We start from the raw sequence: 11,672 nt of genomic DNA on the forward strand, positions 1-11,672 counted from the left end.
AGTATTAATTATATTCCAAGAATATTTCAAGAAAATGTCCGTCATTTATAACGACAATAAAACACATTGCAGCTAGGAACTCATGTGAATAAAAATCCAGCGCTATGTCATGCACACACGATGAACGAAAAACACAGCATTATATATTACAATATTAGTAATATCACAAGGTAGTTTTAGCAATTTCGACTCATATGTGTATCACCTCAAAGAAATATGATAAAAATGAAATAAATATCATACTTTGAAAAATTCTCTTCATTCCTCTGAGATACTTTGGGTTCATGAACCAGATATACATGGATAAAATTAGCAGGTTTTGATATAACGGACAGTGATACCTGTCAATCAGTTGACATTTTCAGCGCTAGACCCTGAGGGACTAGAGCACAAGGCCCTGTACATCTGGCCAAGCCAGGTGTGAAAACTCTCGCCTCGGTGTTCACTGCACGTTGAGGACGCCATCCCGTCACCGCGTAGCGGTGAGGGTCTTGTAATCAGGGTGAAGTCAAAATGGTAAGTATTGGGATTTTTGAAAAAAATCTTAAATCTGAAATATGACAAAAACCATACTTTATGGAAAATAAGATTGTCTTCACAATGTTTGACACTAGAAGCAAGAAGGTATAAAAACAAGTTGTATCTGAATGCATTCTATACTGTGTGCTCAATATCATTTTAAGGTGTCAAGGATACCCTTTATTAGAAATCATATTATTAAAGCAACCACCCATTTATAAACTATTATAATTTTTAAGTACAGAAAATATTGCTGAATTATGTGACCGAGGGAATTATGTGTATAAAGCCATCGTTTTTAGATCACATCCAAAGTCATTGAATTTATGTCTTAGAGCATGCAATCACGTGACCTCGTCTTAACTTGTCTTTTATTTACATAAGTAATGTATAATGATTATATCAATTAGTTAAAGCTGCATGAAGAACTTTAATTTTGAAATTTGAAGTATTGGGGATGAATAGTTAGGGTAGGATAATTATATATAATTATATTTGGTATTTATTGGGTATGTGGCGCCTGTAAGCATGTGTTCTGTCTCGTTTTATGGGGACATGTGGGATATTTTAAGTAGTAAGAATGCTACAATATATGAAAACGAAACAATGTATTCGATGATTGTGTTTTTGAAATAATGCATTTGTGACACGCGTGCGAAAGGCATGCATAATGCTAACTATATTACCTATAACCTATGTTTTATCTAGTCCTAAGTTTTAAGTTCATATAGGACATAAAGAAAAATATATTGCATATTTATAGGATATGTGTATTACTTATCAAAAGCGTCATGTAGTATATTCTATCAGCAACTAATTTTGTATGTATTTGATAGAAAGAATTCCGTATTTCATCGATATACAGGGTCACAATGAGAATTTTTGACTATAAAATCGGAGGGATAAATTTTAGAGAAATTTTGGTAGCAGTTTTCTAATGAAAAACTTTTAGTAATTACCAGAGATATGAATTTAATTTTTTTTTTTTTATTATTTTCTTTTATGTATTTTTTAAAATATTATCCAGTGAACTCGCCCGTGTTGTATTTTTGCATATGTCACTTCACTAATGTAATAAATTCTGGATAGTATTTCACTGACCGCGACAGGCAGAAGTCGATTGTGGTGTAAACAATATGAACAAGGAAGTGACGTCATGAACTGGAAAATGGTTATCTTCGTTTGATTAAGTCCTCCACATTATTATTTGATACTTGTCAAAATGTCAACAAAGCTTATCTTTTTCGTTTCTTTTCGTGTGAGATTTTATGGCACTCGCCTCGGTGTTTTAAATCAAAATGATATACATAGCTATATTAAAAAAATGTTTAATACCATACCACCAAGGAATCCAAACATAAATTTTACATTACCATACCTGGCAAAAAAAAAATATGCAAGATTATTTATTCAAGTTTTTCGAAGCTCAGGGTAACAAATTAAATATTTAAGTACACTCACATATTTTTTTTATCAAATCATCTTTAAATATTCATGGATAAGTGACAAAAAACATTAGGTACATGTATGCCAGTAATTGTTTATTTCAACTTATATTTCTTTGTGTTTTGTTGATAATCAAAATGTATTTGTTGTGAAGAAGAATTATTTAACGAGTCATTGTGTCGCGGATATGTATTCCCAGTTTACCTTTAAGCGGTGATGCAGTTGCTACAATTTCACCGTCGAGCTTTTTACGTTTAAGAGTTAGTCCAAAAAGACTTTAGATCTAGTTCAAATGCAGATACTGGTGTGATGCTATCGTGAACCTTTCGAGAGGAAGAACCTTGCCCAAGGTCATTTTGGCCGCAAGACGGACAGATGTCATCCCAAATACGGAGTGCCCCGGGGTGGGATATCACGTGAAAACCACTGGTCAAACTTTGACCTTTGGTTGTCTTAGGTTAGCACGGTCGCGGTTCGAGTTGAAAAGGTCTGCACATAACCTACACCCCGTACAGCAATGCGAGTCCAAATTACGGAGAGATACATGGAGTGTTTGACAATACACAAAATCAAGATCGTCTATATTCCATCGTGCTGTAAGGACCGTTTACAGCCACGTTTCCAAAGAGCTGTGGAAACATATCTAAAGCAGTCATTTGAATCCTGGTATTCCGACGAGATATTTAATTAGCTGTCGCTGTCGAGAAAGATCGTTAACCAGCAGGAGTTCCGTTATCCAAAATGAAGGAACTTTTCTGTAAATTGTCTGCGAAAATATACCAGGTAGATCTACAACCAACCACATCAAATGATTAACAACTTCAGCAATCCGAGAATAACTGAAGCTTTGGAAGACTATCTGCCTCTTAGACAAATAGAAATAAATGCCCACAATAATTGATTAAAGATCGGTTATATTTTGAACTACAGTAATTTTTCCAAGCACACAATGTAGAATTGTTGTGGTTTACATTTTGCGAGAACAGAAGATTGTAATCATTTAAGAAATAGGATGGAAAATTTGACCATTGATGAAATAATATTTGAACATACAACAATTCATTGTCGATTTTTCTGAAATGCGGTTACATCATATGACAGGATTTATGACAATAAAGTTGGCAGCTAGTTCTAACCTAGCAATATATTTTGACGTGCAAATGCATTAAAATCAATTGTCAGCTTAATATGATATGATATTATTTCACGATTTTTATTATTATCATTTTTTAAATTTTATTTCATATTGATTTCGCTAACAAGAGCAAATGACAAAAAATATATGATACTTAGTGTAATTATTTTTAATGTATATATTTTAGCAGCAATATTATATTAGCGCTTTTCGCACAGACGGTAAAATACTTAATAATGATCGCGCTCATTGCAGTGTCTGCGCTAAAATTTAAACCCGCTAAAATAGACACATTTACAGTATTAACATTTAAGTCTTAAGGAAGGGAAATCAATGTGGTATATATATATATATAATATGCTTTGAAATGGATTTCGTGGATTGCATAACATTTTAAAATAGGACTGTATATATTAACATTGGGTTTTTTGTTTTGTTTTTGTTTATTTATTAAAAAATAAAGAAAATAGAGACAAAAATAATGTAGTTCTTCACGTTAACTTTCAGTTCATTTTGTGAAAGATAAATACTTGACATATTTATAAAAACATACATTAATTTTAGAACTCTCTTTCTCTCTTTCAAAAAAACCCAAACAAACAAACAAACACAAAAAAACCCAACATGAACAGCTACAAATCATATTGACAGTATAATGTATCAATAACGCTGATCGAACCAAATGATACAGTCGTGATATGACTTTTCAGACCTATCAGCTGGTAGACCAAGCGTCGCACAAAACCGCAAGTAGGATATATTTCAGTGTCCACAGCCGTACAGAAAGGACCTCCTTAGGGTCATGGTATCAAGGACAAATATTGATTTATGAGGTCTGGTCAAGTTGTAAGGAAGACAGCTTAAATGGGAGGTTAAACCTATCGTGTAATACACACCATCGACTTGTCGGTTAAGTGAACTTTTGGTCCTTCTGTCAAACTCACAATAAACAGTGGTATCTCATGAGCAATTGGTCTAAATGAGGACCTTTACTATCTTATCTAAACGTGTTGGATTTCCATATTATTTATTCCACGGCCTTTGTGTTTTCATGTTAACTAATTAATGCTGACCATTATCATATTAACTATAATGATGAGCATGGAATATGAAATAAAAATATTTATCTAGAGAACAATGCAATCGTTGATTTTTTTTAGATAGTCGTTTATCCTTCTCTACATGAGCCTTTCAGCAAGGACAAAAGTCTCTTGACTGCTATATTCTGGAAACAAATGAACGGATTGTACCAATAGTACTTTTATCTAGTCTAAAAAAGAGATTTCAATGTTGAAAACCTAAAATCGAATTCTACGGATATATTAAGATCATCGTTCTGATTTTAATCTACTGAGCTATTTCAATGACAGGTGCGTAACACTGTACAATGCTGTTGCCTTTGTAAAGTGAAATGTTCATGTTGGGATCATTTGGTATTGTGTCTGTATATGAAAAATTTAAATCACAGTTAAAGGTTTTTAACACTGTCAGCTTGGTCTTAAAAACTAGTTGAAAAAAGTTATCACTACTGTTTTTATTACCATATTCATTAAAATGTTGTTAAATTAAATTGAATGATGACTGATATTTACTAGCCAATATTACATGGTTTAAGGAATACTAAGCTAACACAAGCAAAACGGAAAATCCTGCAACTCACCCAGTAATCCACCACATGGTATTTTTATTTTTTTTAAAAAATTTTTTTTAAAATTTTTTTTTTAAATTTTTGGTATTTTCCGCAAACGCTGGACACTTCGTGTAATTTGATTTCGGGATTATATTGTCCCCAACAAAGACATTTTGTATTCAAGTCTTCTTATATACTTTCCCTAAGAGTTTATGTAAGATATCAGAGTATATAAACATCAGTTTTCCATATATGTTGACATGCTTTTGACAGAGCGAATTTTTAATCGAGTCACTGAATAATGGGAAGATATCACAGATACATATATTGATACTTCATTATGATTATTTCCTTAAATATTGGTAAAAAAATAAATAATGATTATTTTGCTTTAATACAAAAAAACACAATGTATTTGTGTGCATTCTGAGAATGTTTTGAATCGGAGACCTCGGTATCCTATTATGTCCCTTTAAAAGCGTACATTCGTCGGTATGGGTTGTCCCCCTTGTGATCACGTGTCATGTTTTGGCAGTATGGGTTGTCTCCTGTGATCCTGGGTCATGTTTTGGCAGTATTGGTTGCGTCTCCCGTGATCCTGGGTCATGTTTTGGTAGTATGGGTTGTGCCCCTTGTGATCACGTGTCATGTTTTGGCAGTATGGGTTGTGCCCCTTGTGATCACGTGTCATGTTTTGGCAGTATGGGTTGCGTCTCCCGTGATCCTGGGTCATGTTTTGGTAGTATGGGTTGTGCCCCTTGTGATCACGTGTCATGTTTTGGCAGTATGGGTTGCGTCTCCCGTGATCCTGGGTCATGTTTTGGTAGTATGGGTTGTGTCTCCTGTGATCCTGAGTCATGTTTTGGTAGTATGGGTTGTGTCTCCCGTGATCCTGGGTCATGTTTTGGCAGTATGTGTTGTGTCTCCCGTGATCCTGGGTCATGTTTTGGTAGTATGGGTTGTGTCTCCTGTGATCCTGGGTCATGTTTTAGTAGTATGGGTTGTGTCTCCCGTGATCCTGGGTCATGTTTTGGCAGTATGGGTTGTGTCTCCTGTGATCCTGGGTCATGTTTTGGTAGTATGGGTTGTGTCTCCCGTAATCCCGTGTCATGTTTTGGCAGTATGGGTTGTGTCTCCTGTGATCCTGGGTCATGTTTTGGTAGTATGGGTTGTGTCTCCCGTGATCCTGGGTCATGTTTTTGGAGTTAAACCATGCCTGCTGAAATCATATCAATGCTAATTATACTCAAAGAACATTCCACAATAATAATCACAATAATAATTGGAAATGTATTTCACGTGGATAGATTTGTGTTATCATTATGATTATAATGTAAATATCAGTATGAATCAGTACATGTATATTTAACATTATAAGATCACCAATTCCATTAGAAATATTAATTGCAAAATAAACATCTGGTGAAAATAGATTATAATTTAGCCACCAAATGACCGATCTATTTTTCCAAAGTATGTATTACTGCATATGTGAAGTTAACATTTTTTCGTTTATTTTATTTTCAGCACGTCAATATGGTTCGGCTGAAGTTAATTGTTTTTGCGCTTGTGGGTACATGCTTATGTCAATATCCAGTTGTGCATTCATCTGGCCAAACAAGAACTTCTGTTTCAAATCAGATAAAACCGACAACATATTCTTCATATCAAGCTAAACCAAATAACTGGCCACAATATGGATCTACTCAAACTTGGAACAAGTACAACAGTGTCAATGATAGGAAAACGTGGGGAAATTCATATTCACGTAATGTGCAAAGTAATTCATATTCACGTAATGTGCAAAGTAATTCATATTCACGTAATGTGCAAAGTAAATCATATTCACGTAATGTGCAAAGTAATTCGTTGAAAACGAACAAGGGATATACAAAATCGCAGACTAAGTACAAGAAAGAAAAACTGAAGACAAAGCCTTCTCACTATAGACTTAGGTCTGTCGGCAGATCGTTGGTTGAACAATACAGTAAGTAAATCTGTCGACAAAAATAATAGATTTGAGATTTTTACATCATTTGATAAAATACATTACTTTTTTCATTTAAACAAATATTCGCTTTTCACTCCAAATGTGTTTATTGTTTAAAGAAAATCAAATATAACTTCATTACAATAATTATTTAGTTATTTGTAAGAGTCAAGGTATTGTGTACAAGTTGCACAATTTCTGGCTGTTCTGTATCTTTTAGGATTTGAAGTAAAACTGTTATGACACTAATGGAGACACTTGGGCATTTGTGATTCTAGCTAGATGTCTAACGAATGTCCACACATTAAGGAGCATATGTATGTTTATACGGTAAATTGAGGCGTGCGATTCTCATGAGAACAGAAATAGTTGTTTCTGTATATTGCATATTATATATAACCCGAAAATTTCAATATATATATATACATATATAAAAACAAAACAAAAATATGCAATCCTCATTGTGCGAAATATCCCTTTGTGTATAAGAATATTATTTTTCTAATTGGGAATAAATTATTTTAGTTCAACAGTTTATGCCCTGGGAGACATGTAAGGCGCTCATAGGAAACTTCGTTGATGACGTGTTCAATCCGACGTCCATCTTCGCAACCACATTCGTCGATGAAGGGATTGATAACCTTTGCGGTAATAGTAAGTAGTTTTGTTTATTCTTTTGAAAAAAAAATGAAGTATTCAAATTATGAATGGAATTCAAAGACAAAAGTATTTCAACCAAGAACAATAAAATGTTATAAAAATGAATCAATATTGTGATATGAACATATAGTAGCAGGAGCGGTAAGTCATTTCTGTAGAGTAGATTGAAATCATTTCGATAGGAAACCCCTACAGTTCTTAAAATTGTTCTAAATAAATACATCGTCGTATAACTACGGCCGATTGAACACACTTTGCGAAACGTTTATTTTATTTATGTGATTTATAATAGGATACTCATGGCAGAATCGACGTGTGACATGTTTGCTTCTTAAACCTTCTTTAATTGATTTCTTACTTAATCGCCCTGTCAGTCAGCACCATCAACTTTTATGCCCTTATTAAGATGTAGGTATACGAGACATATTTCGTGATCAATTTTTGGAAAATATGCTCTTTGGACGCGCATAAAAACAACATCCTAAAAAAAAAAAAATATGCTGACACGATACGTTCAATCGACTTAAACCACTCTGAAATATATGTCTGCAGTATATAGTATATACGGATTATAAACATATTTGTTTTATTCCCATATCCTTACATGAAGACTTATATCATGAATATTTTGTTTCAGCATTGTTTGCGATGGTAGAGCCACTATTCGAGCCCTTTACAGACAAACTTTTCGAAGCAATACATCTAGCGAGAGATCAGGAATGAGCGGATTTATATTTGATTGCAATAGTTATCGTATTCAAATCGACATCGCCATTTGGTTTAATGCTTGAATGATTTTGAATGCCGATGACTCTTTCGGGATTCGCAAAATGCGATAAGATTGTTCTGTCCCAAATTTACTATGTTGAATTCACTAAATAACACGGTAGAAGTTGCCAGAGTATAATCATGATGTACATGCACCATTGTAGGTAAAATTAAGCAATGATGTCATCCTCCTTGTAACCAACATAGAAAAATAAATAAATAACATCAACATCTTTAGGTTATTTTTGAGCGATTCTCAAATATTTTGTCATTGTGTCATGTATAACTGAAATCAATTGTATTTACGTGACGAGAAGTTCTCTAGTGTATGAGACATTCCAAATCATTAACGATAATTAGAGTTTATATCGTATTTTGATATTGATATTTTGTAATTGGCCAACAAAGTGTCATGATGCAATCCAAACGAAGCTTTTAGATAAATCTTTGTTTAACATAATGTTCTGAATTTTTGAAAAGCTCCAAATTCAATTAAATAAATAAATATTCTACATCGCCAACACAGAGTATTCATGATTTCTTGAAAACAACAATTGTCTGTTATCTATATTTTATCTATGGTATTCTATCTATCTACAATACCAAAAGCTACATACGATATTACCACCTTGCTGAAGTTTGAACTTCACTTTTAATATATTTTTTTGAATTCGAAATTGATAAATAATTGCATCTAAACTTTAATAAATTTTTACCTCTACATACTGATAAGTAATTTTCAGTCTAATTAACGACTATTTATGGACGCAGTCCTTTTTGTGATCAGCAGTGCATACGATGTCGGCTCTGTAGCATATCTTAACTTTAAGCAAAATCTTAATAAGCACATATATTTATTCTGAGCATTTCACTAGTAACATTCAGAGTAATTGCGTTTTGCTAATTTTGTCAGTAGTGTGAGTTCATTTCTTATGTATTGTTTGAAAACGTTTATACTCCTTTTACCCTTCTGTTTGCATATATCTGTATCATGGAATAAGCACTAATGGCTACAATATGTAAATTATGTAATTTGCTCTCAACAACTATTGTGTCTGTATAGGATAATATGATGTGTTTTATTGTGAATACTGTATGGTTGGTAATATTTGAGGGTATTCAATTATCTCTATATTGGCGTCGATAATATACTCCACGAAAATACACAAATATGTAGAATTGTTTACTGCAATACGTTTACAAGACGTGGTTGTGCGAAATTTAATATCCGCAAACTAGGTCCGACTCGGCCAATCGCAAAATTTTGATTTAGTTGGTTTCTTTACAGACAAAAGGGGAATAACTATGTCTGAAACATATGTAACAGCTAAAATTTGAATAGAATATGTGTCGACAATATGATGTTTTGAAAATGTTATTATTTTTTTTGTGTAGAAATACACAAAGCTTACTATTTTGAATTATGCTTGCCAGTATTAAAGTTTACCAATACTTTTCTTAACAATAGAGATACTGTAATACGTACATGTATGTAAAAATCAAAGGATACCTGAGAATATTTCCCATATGTTAAGATCGTATCACCTATAGGATTCAAATGTAGAAAAAATGGTTGAAACTGAAATGCTTAAATATAAAATATATAAAGGCCTGTATATAATTGATTAGAACAAAATCAATTCTTTTTTATCCCTTTACAACTCTTTAAGAAAAACCATTTCTATAGGCATATTGGTTATTTGTATTTTGGTTATTTGTATACGAATGTGTTTGATTTAAACGCTTTAATGGAATTAAACATGATTCAGCTAAAAAAAGTTGTGTACATCAAAGAAACACTAATCTTTTTATCTATTTATTCAACTGTACATCTAGAAATGGTATTAGATACAGCTTTAAGATACCAACTCAGGGTAAAAGCTCACTAGATTGGTGATACTAGAGTTATTATGTGAAAAAAATAATGAAATGATGGACATGTCGCCTCGAAAATGTAGCGTAAACAAGTGACACTTTAGTCTAAATGATTTTATATTTATATCTCGTTATTTTCAGCATTGCTTGATCAACTTGAGTGTACCTATATTAATCACTCATCCTAGACAACAATAATTGAATAATCGAATAAACAAGAAAAACAAATGATACATTAGTAAAATCATCGATATTCGTGAACATCAGAAATGTCTCCACTGAAATTTTGTTTTGCTTAAGATTATAATGGGAATATTGTGTGAAATTTATTATATTCGTCAAAAGAAATATTACCGACATTTATTGAAAGAATTGAGATAATTTTACATGGAACTTAAAAAGCAAAATGCATTCCAAACTAACAGCAAGAATTAACAATAGTTTATAATATTTATGCGTCAATGGTAAAAAATTAAGCATGTTAGGACAATTATTTAATAACGATGGCGTCTGGGTCAGTTAAGAGATTAATGATAGATATAAATAAAAATATACACCAAGAACACCTTTTTCCATTTTAGAGTATTACATGTAACTACATCGTATTTTAAGTAGGGTATTGATTTACATGACGTAATATGTCTGATATTTTATATGTACGACTATATTCAGAGAAATCACGGGATGAATATTTGGCTTATTATTTTATAGGCAGGATATGCCAGGACATAGGCTTCGTATGCGTCAGTTCAACACTGTTTGAAAAACGTTTGATCATGAGCGTTGAAAATTAAACAATTTGCTTAAAATATGTGAACATACCCATGTTATAACTGTATTGAAACCTTCTATTAGAGTAAACCTGTACATAACTTACATATATGATGTCATTCATATAGTTTTTATGTAGAGTTTATGCTAAGAAATAAAAAACATATATACAGAAAAGAATCATTATACCAAGTTAATCGGGCAATGAGAACAGAAAGTTAATATGAAAACATTACAATATCAATAGGCATGATATATCCTTTTCAAAATTGAGCTCAATTTAACAATTTTTTTCGGATTAGGCTATGACGATCTTCAATATATCTTCATAAGATTTAATTAAGAAAACAACTTGGATGAATATTTTAAATTGATTATTAAGATGAATACGTCAGCTTAACCCACAATGTTTCCTGAATGTGATGTGTAATCGAAATAAAATAGCATGTGACTGTGATTCGTGTGTATTTCTTTGTTAATAAATGTTTTATTAATCAATGAATTTGTGATGTGTTTTTAACAAACAACACGCCGTATCGGAATGATAAGGAGAACCATAGTATTTTCATTTGCCAATACTAATTCATTAATCTAATTAAAAGCTGGTAAAATTATTGGCTGTAGATAATGGTTTGGAAGGATAATCCATAACCACAATCTCAACATATTCTAGTTTTATTATAAAACAGTTTACCAGGATAACTTAGATTTCTAGTTGTATCATACTAAACAGTTATCGACTTGTATATCGCATTGACCTTGATATCGTCTCTTACCTAATTTACAAATACGACAATCAATCAGTGAAATCGATAAAAACCAATGCTAAAGTCTACTTACATCTACATGTTCGACGGTGACATGGCCATATATGACAT

General features: G+C 32.4%; 1 long non-coding RNA gene across 1 annotated transcript; it reads left to right on the forward strand.

Annotated features, from left to right (window-relative positions):
- The first annotated feature begins 396 nt into the window (after positions 1-396).
- LOC117321957 lies at positions 397-11,292 on the forward strand. The gene is made up of 4 exons (XR_004531437.1): positions 397-516; positions 6,258-6,717; positions 7,246-7,374; positions 8,018-11,292. It is a non-coding gene; the product is annotated as an uncharacterized LOC117321957 (long non-coding RNA).
- The last annotated feature ends 380 nt before the right edge of the window (positions 11,293-11,672 follow it).

Source organism: Pecten maximus, chromosome 2, assembly GCF_902652985.1.
Source record: "Pecten maximus chromosome 2, xPecMax1.1, whole genome shotgun sequence".
Classification (NCBI taxonomy): Eukaryota; Metazoa; Mollusca; class Bivalvia; order Pectinida; family Pectinidae; genus Pecten; species Pecten maximus.